The 13,827-nt window shown below is 42.4% G+C and overlaps 1 protein-coding gene across 1 annotated transcript in view; it reads left to right on the forward strand.

Moving 5' to 3' along the window:
• The window catches only part of AK9 (adenylate kinase 9), a 2,653,312-nt gene that overhangs the window by 2,163,978 nt on the left and 475,507 nt on the right, over positions 1-13,827 (forward strand). The gene's annotated exons all lie outside the window — the stretch shown is intronic.

Consider the following 13,827-nt stretch of genomic DNA (forward strand, 5'->3'; position numbering starts at 1 on the left):
CACAAATGATCACATTGATAATAAGGCACTAAGCATGCAATCAGTCATGAGGGACTTGGGAACCTAGGTTGATAGCAAACTGACTTTTGACCACTATATTGCCTCTGTTGTATGGATTGCTTCTAGATGGCCCACCGCTATATCACGTTGTTGAACTCTTAAAAGTTTGAACGTCATATGGTCGATATCATATGATTGAACTTTTAAAAGTTTGAACATTTCAACGGAGATCTCCGTACAGTGCAGAATGGGAAGATTTCCTTTTTCTGCACTGTAGTGCAATCTTGGAGTTGGTAGGGGGGGGGGTACAGGTGGGCTTGCCCCCCTGCTTAAACCATTCAGGTAGGTTTTTTCTTTGGTTTATTTGTTTTTATTACATTTTCAAACTTTTACAAGTTTGATCATATGGTGTCAACCATATGACGTTCGAACTTTTAAAAGTTTGATTATGTAATATAGATGCGGTCATAACATCCCTGTATTCTTCCCTTATAAGACCGATTATGAATACAATGCTCCTTTCGGCATGTACCTCGCAAAGCACATGCAGCAGCTGGGGAGACCACAGCGATTCCTCACCTGGGGAATCCAGGGTCTCAAACATCTACCCTACACAGATAGGCTAAAAGTCCTGTCCCTCTACACAGTCTCCTACAGACTTCTCAGAAGTGACCTCTGTCTGGCATACAAAGCAATCTCAGACCCCACCCTTATGGGAGTGCTGCATACCCGCAAGTCAGTGACATCAATAGAACTTGTTGGCGGGACAAATTTGTGTCCCAGAGACTCCCCTTTTGTGGAATAGACTCCCTCTCCACGTAAAGCAGAGTACCTTAGTAAATCTTTTTAAGCACAACCTGGATAACTGGATGGGGAACAGAAAATACATCCCTGGGATTCCACCTATGTCCTGCTGGACAGTGGCATAGGGTGCTGACTTGTTTTAACATGGGCTAAATTCTTGGCTAGGATTGTAAGGGCCACAGAGCCAATAGCCTAGTAACTTCCTATGATCCTATGTGAGAAAATAGTCAGTGAAAAAGCTACCAAACTTGAAAACCAATCAATCATTAGGCAACAGAGTATGAAAGGGGGAGGTGAACATAGTGTAATACTGTGGGGGTGGTATTAGAGAGTCTACAAAAGCTAGGAGAAGAGTAATGAATAAAATAAATGATTGGTAGTAGGCAGATCTTTGAGTTAGCTGCTAAAGACCATTCCAGTGAAATTATTTACAGGGGATGAGCAATGAAACAGGAAAAGAAAATAAGGTCGGCCAGTAATGATAGTTATGAAGCCAGAAGAATGAACTGAGGACCATAAAATTTAGCTAAACAGATAAGCACCTAAAATCCCTAGAGAAGAAATGTGATGCAAGGAAATTGTAAGAAGTAAATGAAAATAAACAACTGTAAGACGGGAAACCTTTATTCCAAGGTTTAGCTACTGGAGGTTGAAATTTAAAATAAATAAATAAATAAGATGCTGAAAAGAGAGGGGAGTGCAAAGCTTAAATTAATGCAGCCATGGAGTACACAGAAAAGGGTAGTACGTATAATGGAAATCTACAAAGGAGTCATGAAACTACTCAAATGCAAAGAATAAAGTGGCTTATAGAAAGAACAAAGAGTAGATTACTCAGGCAAATGAGATGAACTGTAATCAACCAGCTTGTATGCCATTAAAGAAGAATGAAATGTGTGAAATCCATAAAGAAAAGCTCATGAACGAAGCAGGGTTAGAATGACAAAATGTTAGTAAAGGGGTCCAGGCAGAGATAGAAAGGGTATAGCTGATGAAAGATACGTACATATGAGACTGAGGCCAGAGTGGTGCCAGAAAAAAAGGAAAAATGAAACTGGCTGATCATCTTTCAGTTCCTGATAGTTAACCTAATCCTAGATTCATAATTTGTGTATAAAAAAGGTAGATAAAATGGGATTCCTTAAAAGGATAATGAAAGTCCCCCACTGACCCTTACTCATGTGTGCTAACCCTAGCCATAACCCTGCTCTTGACAATAACCTGAGAACCGTACACATTATGTTACTAAAAACTCTTTCTGTAACAGTGCCACTGTTTAGACTATGTGTGTTCTACATATTATGGTTGGGATTTCTTGGTATAAAGCATTTTAGTAAGTCAGAAGTATTCAGTGTTTTGTGATTCAAAGATAGCCGCTGTTCTGTAAGCACTGCTAACCCTTAGCTCCTCTAATCTGGAATAAAATCAACCCAGAAGATTATCCAGAACTAATATTGACAAAATTTCTTGAAAGATCAACTCTGAATAACTCCGAAATAGAGTTACCAAGAAGAAAAGACCGGTTCAATCTATAATAAATCAAGATTGATAAGGATAGAGAGAGACTAACTTAAGCCGTGTGCTCCTGCTGTTCTACATACTGAATAAGTACACTCAAAACTGAAGACAGTTACCACTACAGGATGTCGAAAGAAGATAAAAACATGGACACTACCACATCTAAAACTAAACTCTCAGATTTATTATCTCCTGAAAAAGATTTGAATTAAAAAAGGCAGAAGATATTAAAACAACCAGATCCATCTAAAACTGGAAATAAAACTAAACCTGAACAGCCAACCAATTTGGAAGATATTAAACCAGCTCTACTTCCCATCCAAGAAGCAATAAAACAATTAACTGTAGAACTACAAGCTTTTGGAAGTACCTTTAACCAAATAATAGACAGATTGGATAAATCTGAAACCAAAATCATGGAAAATGAGAAAATAACTCTGATAGCAAAAAAATCTGACTCATGAAAAATAAATTCAAAACATCCAAGAAAAGATCACAGACCTGGAAGCAAGATCTAGAAGGAATAATATTATTGTAAGCGGCATCCCAGAATCTGTTAATCACAATGAACTAATTCCTTCTATCTTACAAATTTTCAGCATACCACTCAAAGAACCTGGAATAGCAAAACAAATAATAGTAGAAAGGGCACACAGAACACTAAGAGAAAACCAAGGTACATACAAACCCAGACCTGTCTATGCAAAACTGTTAAACTTCCAAGATGTTAATACAATTTTACTAACTGCAAAAAAAGTGGAGGATCTGTTATCTGGAACAACAATACAATCTCACTGGCCCAAGATCTTCCCCTCCAAATAAGACAAGCAAGACAGCTCCTTTCCCCTTACTGTAAGTTCTTAATCGAAAGGAAAATAAAGTTTCAAATGAAATACCCTAACACTTTAATTTTTTTACTCAGATGGTACCAAATACTCAATCGCTAACCAAAAGGAAGCAAAAGAAACCTTTTTTTTGCTGTTTTTAAGAAAATGCCAACAATGGACAATGTTAAGTTGTCTATCTCGCCTTCATTCTTGCTGGATGGGTTCGGAGCCGACCTCGGCTCCGACTCGGCCACTCTAAAAGCTCGAGAGTTGGTTCCACCGGCTCGAGGCTCCCCTTATATCCCACAATGCTAGGCGAGAGTTACCTCAGATCTCGTTTGCCGCTACAGCTTCGAGGTTGGTTGCTTCTACCGGTTCCTGGTGAGTGTTAGCTTTTTCTTCTAAAAGTTACTCTTTTTCCCCCTTTTTAAGTTAAATTCTTCCTATATTAGTGTAGATCATAGAACTTTATCCCCGACCCTAATTTTTCCCGTTTCTTTACTAAAAGAACCGTTGGTTCTTCCCTTGGGCCTTTGGCCTTCCCTTCCCTAGTGGAGTGTTTGTGTAGTTTACTTTAATTTTTGTACTTAATTTTTAGTATTTCTACTAAAATTATTATTTTTTGCTGACAGGGTATAACTTGTGTGTTTGGGTGTGTGTTTGTGTACACCTGTCAGTTAGGGAAATGTCAAAAGAAGCAAAGGTCTCCGGATTCAAGAAGTGTGATGCGTGCTGTCAGAAAATGTCTCTGACAGACGCTCACACTTCTTGTGTCTATTGTCTGGGGCCTTTGCACCTGCAGGACTCCTGTGCTGTGTGCCATGGCTTCAGCCCCAGGGTCCTGCAGGAAAGAAAAAACAAGTTGATTCTGAGAGGCTTGTTGAAGCCAGAGGATTCCCTGTCAGTTTCAACAGGAAAGCCCTCTAAGGCATCGAGGTCTTCGGCTCCGGCTTCTGAGCCGAGACCTCAGGTTGTTCAACCTTTGCCTTTATCGGCTCCGGCTGGAGCCGATAAGTCTCAGTCCACAGTTTCTGTGGCTTCCTCGGCTCCGGCCGGAGCCGAGGTTATCGAGGTACCCGTGTCGGCTCCGACAAGACCTTCGGAGCCGACAACTAGAAAGAGGTCTAGGTCACCTTCTCTTGGCTCCGTTCATTCGGCTCCAGGATCTCCCCTGCTGTCTGAACGGAGCCAAAGGTCTCATTCCTCTAGGTCATCGAGGCTGTCCGATCATGACCTTCAGAGAGTGGTGAGTCGACTACTTAAGTCCGAGGCACTAGCCCAGATGCTTCAGAGCCCGACTCATCAGTCGGTGCCTGCCCCGGTCCATCAACTCTTTCCTCCTTCGACTCTTTTGAGTTCGGAGCCGGGTCGTGTCGGAACCGAGACTGTGATTACTTCGGAGCCGAGACAATTGTCTTCGGCCCCGTCTGCCGCTCCGTTTCTTCTTTGGAGGAATCTCGGTGCCGGACTTCCTCGTCGGCTCCGAGGGGTGAGTGGCATCGGACCCTTGTCCGACCCCTCTCCTCCTCGGTGCTTCGGCGCTGGTGAGTTCGGCTCCGACATCGAGCTGGGAGCCATCACTGGCGGTGCGGAGGGGGGTTCTTAGCTCCTCGGAGCGGGACCTCTGGCTCTGCCTGACAGGGGTGCATTCGAGGTCATGCGGAGTGTGTTAGAGCCTGGCTCTACTCCACAGTCGGCTCCGTCAGCCCCTCCCTCTATGCTGCCTCAGGGTAAGTCGACTCACTCCCTCATCCCGGACCGCAGAGAGCCAGCTCCTCAGGAGCCCCTGTGGGATTTCATCCTCTTCGAGGCCTCTCCTGATTTGGCAGAAGAGCCCCTCGGAAGAGGAAGTGCAAGAGGAAGCACATTGACTCACCTGAGTCTATCACGCCAGACACAGATCTGGATGATTCTGAGGGTTCCCCGTTCCCCTTCTGAAGATGTCTCATTTGCAGACATTCTGGAGATCCTGAAACAGAGGGGAAATTGGCCAGCCCTCAACCCTTCGGAGGACGAATCTGTGTATCTTGAGGCGTTTGGCTCTCGTCCTTCCACCTCCTGGGTGTCCCCCTTGACCCCCTCATGCAGGTGGTTGCTAAGAAGGCATGGACGGCTCCTGATTCAGTGGACCCCACTCCCAGGAGACCCTCTAAATTCATCACAGCTCCATCAGACAAGCAATTTTTATCAAAAGGAGTTTCTGTGGATGCTATGGTGGTAGCTGCTGCCACAAAGAAGGAACTGGCTGATCCTTCAGTGCCTGTCCATCCACCTAACAAGGAATCTAGGTCCATGGATAGGTACGGAAGCGGATGTTCTCCTCAGCGACATTTACCATGCTCGCTGAATTACCTGTGCCATTTCACTGCCTTCAAAGGGACTTGATCAAGGAAGCGAGTGAAATGTTAAAGGATCCTACAGCTGCGGGTTTCCAAGATAAAATGAACACGCAGCTGGCTACCCTTAATTCCATATCTAACTCCTCCATGCGCCTCCTCTCTTATGCGGCCGATGGAGTGAGCAGAGCCGCAGGGACAGGTGTGGCCTTACGTAGGCATGCCTGGATGCGGCTATGCAATTTTGCGGACCCTTTCAAGACGTCTTTCACGAACTCCCCTTTTGATGGATCATCTCTCTTTGGTCCTCAAGTGAAAGAAACCCTGACTAGGTGCGAGACTGATGGCAAGACCCTTTCTGCCGTCGGAGTCCGTTTTTCGACTCCTTCTAGGCCTTACCCCAAAGGCCAGAAGGGTGGGAAGATGTGGTTCTGTAAACAATCTCAAGGGACTTCGCCTGACGCACAGAGTCGTTTTCCTACCAGAGGCAGAGGTGGGAATAACAATGGTAGACGTCGCCCTAGGGGCAAGGGGGGTCCGCAGAACCAGGGCAATCGGGAAGCCTTTCCTGACAAGCCTTTTCAGCATCCCTGAGATGTTGCCCGACTGCCCATCTTCGGAGGCAGTCGGGGGAAGATTGTCACTGTACCCAGAAGCCTGGCTATCCCTGACTCAAGACAAATGGGTACAGTCCATCATTTCCGAAGGCTATTCTATCCCCTTTCTTCGCTTTCCAAATCAGTCAAAAATCCCTTCCAGATGTTCCACCCGCTCAAAGGGATATAGCAGCTTTGGAAATTTCAAAACTGCTTGCAAAAAGAGCAATTCAGTCAGTGCCAGCAGACCAACAAGGATCCGGAATCTACTCAAGGTTCTTTTTAGTTCCAAAGAAAACAGGGGACTGGAGACCGATTTTGGATCTCAGTGTCTTGAACAAATCAGTCAAGAAAACAAGATTTCGGATGGTCACGCTGCAATCCATTCTTCCCCTTTTGGGCAAAGGAAACTGGATGTGCTCTATAGACCTTCGGGATGCGTACTATCACATAAAAATGAACAGACGCTCCAGAAGATTCCTCCGCTTCAGGCTGGGAACCAGTCATTTTCAGTTCAGGGCCCTGCCCTTTGGTCTCACCACTGCCCCCGGGTGTTTACCAAATGCATGGCAGTGGTAGCTTCTCACCTGAGACGACAAGGATTCCAGGTGTTTCCATATTTGGACGACTGGCTTCTCACAGCTCCCACCAAGCATCTCCTTCTGATGGCCAGAGATTATACTTTTCGCTTTGTCAAAACTGGGTATTTCAATAAATTGCGAAAAGTCTGTTTTGTCGCCTTGTCGTACTATTACCTACATAGGCGCAAATTTAGATACTATAAACATGTCTGCAAGGCTAACGAACCAAAGGATATCAGACATTCACAAATTGGTGTCACTTCTTCTCAACAACAACAGAGTCAAAGCCAGGTTAGTTCTAAAGGTGTTGGGAATCATGGCAGCCGCCATACCTCTCCTTCCATTCGCCAGATACCACATGCCGATCCTTCAGTGGATGCTTTTACCCAATGGTCATACCAGGAACTTCCAATGTCTCACACCATTATGATCACGCAAGCGTGCAAAAGCATCTCATGTGGTGGATGTCTTCCCCAGCTCCTGTCGGGAAGACCATTTGTTCCACCTCCTCCGGTTGCTACTCTGACAACGGATGCCTCCCTGATCGGGTGGGGGGGGCATTATCAGGGCAGGACAGTCCAGGGCACATGGCAACCAAACGAATGCCACTTGCACATAAATGTTCTGGAGATGAGAGCAGTGCTTTTAGCGTTGCAAGCCCTTCAAGACTCTCTTCCCTTGGGAACGATTGCAATCCAGACAGACAATATGTCTGTAGTGTGGTACATCAACAAACAAGGCGGAACCAGATCATACCCCTGTGTCGAGAAGCACTCAGACTGTGGCAATGGGCGATTTCCTCTCAGCGTTTTCTGATAGCAACGCACATCCCGCGGAAGTCCAATCACCTTGCGGACAAGTTGAGCAGAGCTATACTCATGCCTCACGAGTGGTCTCTGAAAGACTCTGTAGTGAGAGAAATCTTTCTCAAGTGGGGTCAGCCTTGCTGCGATCATATTGCTACTCCCCAAAACAGCAAGTGCAGAGAATATTTGACTCTATTCCCTTTACCAGGCCAACCCAGCAGGGACGCTCTAGTCCAAGTTTGGCCCCGGGACTTCTGTATGCATTTCCTCCTTTCCCACTGATCTCTCAAGTAATACAGAAAGCTATCGCTCAGAAGGCCTCATTGATCCTCATTGCTCCTTACTGGCCTCGACAAGTGTGGTTCCCCTTTCTACATCGATTTCTTTTGAGCGACCGTGGAATCTGGACCTAGTTCCAGATCTTTTGATCCACCAGTCGGGTCAGTTTCATCGCTCCCTCCCCTCTCTGAACCTCACTGCTTGGTTCCTCCAGTTCCAACCGTAGCCAGGCTTCCTCAATTATCTCACTCTGTTAGAGATATATTGATAGCTTCCCATAAATCTTCCACTCGAAAGATTTATTTGAGTAAGTGGAAACGCTTCTCATATTGGGCACAAGGAAAGGACATAGATCCTTTCACCGCTTCCATCCAACTAGTCCTTGATTTTCTAGCTGAACTCTTCCATGCAGGTTCATCTCCATCTACTCTTAAGGTTCAATTGGCAGCTATTTCTAATTTCCATGTGGGCATTTCTGAATCTGCCCTAATGTCCCACAAACTTTGCAAAGCCTTTTTGAAAGGAGTTTTTCTTCTCAGACCTCCTATAAGAAATCCTCCTTCTCCTTGGGACCTAAATTTAGTTCTTGCTTCTTTGATTCTTTCCCCTTTCGAACCTGCAGCTTCATGTTCCTTGAAATTATTATCATGGAAAACTCTCTTTCTGGTGGCTATCACATCAGCTAGAAGAATTTCAGAACTTCAAGCACTCAGTTGTCGTTCTCCTTATCTTGTGTTCCATAAGGACAGAGTTTCCTTACGAACTAACCCGTCCTTTTTGCCTAAGGTGGTTTCAACATCAAATATAAATCAAACCATTGACCTCCTGTCTTTTTCCCAGAGTATTCAAATAGGTCTGAACAAAAATTACACTGCCTGGATGTTCATCGTCAATTAAGGTACTACTTGGATAGGACGAAACAATTCAGAAAATCTGATCAGCTGTTTGTCTCCTATGCGGAAAGCAGAAAGGGACTTTCAGTTTCAAAGGTATCATTATCCAGATGGCTAACATCTTTGATTTCCCTGGTATATGAAATTAGACAACAGAAATTGCCTAATAAACCTAAAGCCCATTCCACCAGAGCTTTGGCTACTTCTTTAGCCTTCCAAGACAGACTGCCTATTGACACCATTTGTGCAGCGGCTACTTGGGCTACTCCTCACACTTTTATTTCTCATTATAAGTTGGATTTAGCTTCTAGGCATAGAGCTAATTTTGGTTCCACTGTTCTCAGGAGTCTGTTCCGTTAGACCACCCGGGACAAGGTGCTAGGGACGCGGTCCCATCCAGCAAGAATGAAGGCGAGATAGACAACTTAACATATAGAAGTTATGTTCTTACCATAACGTTCCATGTTAGTTGTCTTCTTCTCGCCTTCTTCTTGCGTCCCACCCTCCTTCCCCCTGGCCCGGACAGACCTAGAGGAGTTGTCATCGTGACCTCTCTTTCTACCACCTCTTTCTTAGTCATATGCTATTATGCATATTTCTTGGTTCAGGATGTAGGTCACCCTTTTTCTTCCTGTTGTTAGAGGTGGATTCTGTTTTACAGTTATACTGTTACTGTTATAAGCTGGGGTTAGCTTACAAACGAGATCTGAGGTAACTCTCGCCTAGCATTGTGGGATATAAGGGGAGCCTCGAGCCGGTGGAACCAACTCTCGAGCTTTTAGAGTGGCCGAGTCGGAGCCGAGGTCGACTCCGAACCCATCCAGCAAGAAGAAGGCGAGAAGAAGACAACTAACATGGAACGTTATGGTAAGAACATAACTTCTATTTTAAACAGACTCACCGGAATACCAAATGTACGATCGTTCACTTTTCGGCTCTCCGAGACTGCTTCTATGCATCCTGCTGTATTGCTGGACTTTCTTAAGCCTCTACCAATTGTTTAACAGCACCAAGGCCTCTTAATAAAAGCCACGAGGCCATCCAAGGTAAACCAGATCTACTTTCACTTTCAAACTTTCTCACGATGGGAACTAAAATTTGCTCCCATGCTCCACTTCTGGTTATTTGATGCTGTTATGCTTCCGGGACATCCAGCAAGCTCTAATGGTCCCCCTACGCATTTGCAGCATGATGGAATGCTCCTCTACTCATGGTCCGAGCAACGTGCTACTTCATGTTTACTGAGATCGTAAACTGCGGACACCTAAAAAAAAAAAGAACATTACCTAAAGGATCGTTTACTACAAGTTAAAAACACCTGAAAAAGAGAACACTAAAGGCTTTTAAAAGCCAATTCATTAATGCAATATTATCTGCGGCACTTAGCAACACACAACAGAATAGCTAGACATGCAGTTATCAAAATTAGATGCAGTCTTTTCAAGTGCAGGGTTTCATTACAGTTATCCTGACTGAAATGCATTACAGAGTTGCTGGCCTTCAGGTTTGTATAGTCTTGTCATGAGAAAAGTCGAAAGTCTTCTCCATTTCCATCATAGTAATATAATAGAACCGGAAGACTTAGCCCAAATCAGTGTGTTACTTCCTTAAACTCAATATTGTATTATGCTGAGAGCAGTTTGCAAACAAAAACTGTACTTCTGCTGGCTCATTCCCATTTCTAACCTCTCCTTATCTCAGCCTACTAGAACTTTTTGGCCTAAATATCTTCTTAGATGTCTTTCTCCATACCTAGTTCAGACTGTCTTTTGACAGAAAAAACATTGTCAAACATTGTTCCTACAATCAGTAAACAGATTTTGTGCTTAACTGAATTTTACCTTCTGTTGCAGCCTTGAGCACCATCTGAAATTCCATCTGTGTAAAATCACTAAATGCTTTACAAGTATTAACCAAATTTTATTTTGAGATGATGGCCTGTGTTTATACTTCTGAAAATGTGACCAGGAATAATGATGTTTACTTTCCCTTAAACAGTTCGCCTCACAGCAAGAGGTTCTCCGGTTCGATCCTCGGCTGGGGTGCCTTCTGTGCGGAGTCTGCATGTCCTCCCTGTGGTCGCGTGGGTTTCCTCCGGGTGCTCCGGTTTCCTCCCACATCCCAAAGACATGCTGCAGGTGGATTGGACACTCTAAATTGGCCCTAGGTGTGCGTGTGAGTGTGCCTTCTGTGGAAGGTTGGGCGCCGGGCTGGCAACTCGACACCGTAAAACTCCACTGCCATTCAATGTGCGGACAGGTGATCCGCTGTGGCGACCCCTAACCGGGAAAAAGCCGAAAGAAGAAGAAGAAGAAGACTTTCCCTTAAACAGTTAAATCCTGGAGGGAGAAAAAGAAACATTACCCACACCCCTGGACATAATACAAAAATTGCAGTGACGCAAGAGACAATTTTTTATTTAATCAGCTGCCAGAGGCTGACTGTTCACTGAAGTACTTGTAATTCATTATTGCAGAAGTGCTGGTTCATATATATGTCCCCTTCTGTATATTTAGCTTATCGGCTGCTAATCCAGAAGTCAAATAGGAAAATCGTGAACAAATTCAAGCAATGTGCATACAATTATCTGCATGATACTGAGGTAGACAGCAGCATTCCAAACATATTGACTCTGCAGGGCAACCTATTTAGATGGAACAGATGGGCATTCTCTGTTTTTTGAAATCTATGGGTGGGATTCATAATGCAGTTTGCATCTTTGTTAGGTTTCCACACAGTAAATCCACATACCAGAGCTCTGTACAACTTATGAACATCTACTAAGGCTTTAGAATATGTGCATGCATTGTGTAGTACCATTGTCTGCATCTAAAAATACATTGATCGTTAAGTATACAGTGCAAACTAGAAGATTATGGAAATTGCTAGTGTGGACTATCAGAAGAGTATCAAACAAAGTCATGCCCAGTGATCAATGATATTGCTGAGCACCAATATTCAGCAAACAAACAATGAACAATATCTAGCAGTATGCATGAAATTGTTTGCATGCTAATGAGAAGACAATAGCTTTCCAAGCACAGTGACACTACAGAAGATCCTAATATAAGGTGTGACCCCTCCAGTGGTTCCTATTTGTGAAAAATGTGTAAATGACATCTGCCCTGCTGACCTGGCGAATGAGAGTGAAACCTATAGGTATTGTTTTGTGTCAGGACTGTGGAGTAGGAAATTCCACAGTCAGATCCGATCTGCAATCATTATGACCTTACATTAACCCCAGTAATGACAGAATATTATTCTCTGATAATACCCAAACAAATACTTCTGTGTATTTAACTTATGGGCTGCTAAACAGCTTTATAAACAAATACCCTATACTTTAATTATAAAATTAATGTGTCAAAATTCCTTTGCTATAATAAATACACATAATATGTACTACTGGCATTGTAAATTACTGAATGAACATAGACACGCCTTACAATGATCCTGTTGACCTATATACCTAATACACTTCTGTGAGACATAACTGCAAACCTTAAATGTCTGCAATAAAATATAATAAACATATTACATGAATGTAAAAGCTTGGAGAAGGGAATTTCTAATAAAATTGGTGTGGGACACATTATTAAGACTCATGGAGAAGCAATAATATCGTGCTATCTTAATAATTGTACAAAACATGGGGTAGTAATAATATGAATGAAAGTCTGTCTTATCAAATAACATTTACTAGAGACAATCTACGATATACCATATACATCTAATGATTCCCCATATGTACAATACAGTGATATATTTTTTATACCTGCAAACTAAAACCCCAAAACAAAATAACTCGGTTGAGCTTCACAGATGACAGACAGATCACTATAGATATACAGTCTTATATAGGGCACAAAGGGAAAAGAAGTAATATTAATGGAAAGGGAATAGAGAGGGTCAATATACAAAAGAGAACATACAAAATAATCTTAGTTCTTAGTATTGATATAATGAAAGGATATAGCTAACTGTTCTACCAATATTTTCTAGTATATTACTATACCATACTAACATTCACAAATCTATTTATATTAAAACCCTCTTACAATGGACCTTTACCTCCTATAATGGTTTCTTACTAAGACCTTCCTTAATTACATTTATAATCTATTGTCAATAACATAGAATGTACACTCTATCTATTCTTTCAGATACATGTAAATATGTTGAGGAGTTTAGGGTTACTTTAGTGGTGCATTTAGGGGAATTAGCTTGTTAAGCTTTGTTTATGTAGGGAATATATTTGCAGGGATACCAGCTTACACTCTCTATTTAAATATGACAACCCAATCTACAATCATTATGCTGTTCTACAGATCTATAAAACTAATAACGACCTACTCCCTGCTTTATTCCTGGTCCAAGGGGATAGTGGTTAGGCACTGGGTGGGGACGGGAATAAAAGGATGCTTTCTTAACTTAACTTTATCAGTATATAAACAGAATTCATCATCACAAATAAGCACTCTAGACTTACTTCATAAACAACCCAATTATATATATGTGGGAATTTGATTCATGGAATATCAAAGGGCTCCAGAATAAAAAGAAAAGAAAACATTTCTTACATCTTATTCAGAAACCGAAATCGAACTTCATAATGGTACAGGAAAGACATTTATCACTTGAGCAATGGTCAGAAATCAAGGAGAAAAAATGGATAAGAGATATCATAGCTTCTGAAGGCAAATCTAATAGTGCTGGGGTAGCTATAATAATTAAAAAACAGTTCCAAGACAAGATTTTAGAAACCCAAGTGGACAAAGAGGGGAGATGGTGCTACGTAACCATTCTAACTCCAAATCTTTGCAAACCTCTTCTCATACTTAATGTTTATGCCCCTTGTAAAAACCAACATAACTTCTTTGCCTCTTTATATCCCATCTTAAATAAATTCCAAGATTATTACATGATTCTAGGTGGAGACTGGAACACTTATCTAAACCATAACTTAGACAAAACAAGTTCTAATCCAATATATAATAAGCAAGCTCACCTAGCACTAAGAGAACTTATTCAGGATTACAAATTATATGACCCTTTTAAATATGGTGACAGTATAAATACTGAAACCCAGATAGTTATAGACTTATCTCACTATTAAACATTGATACTAAAATACTAACATCCATACTTGCAAACAGATTAAAAATCTTATTAGATAAAATTATTTCC

Source organism: Protopterus annectens, chromosome 1.part0 (genome assembly GCF_019279795.1).
Source record: "Protopterus annectens isolate FY-2018-M chromosome 1.part0, PAN1.0, whole genome shotgun sequence".
NCBI classification, from domain to species: domain Eukaryota; kingdom Metazoa; phylum Chordata; order Ceratodontiformes; family Protopteridae; genus Protopterus; species Protopterus annectens.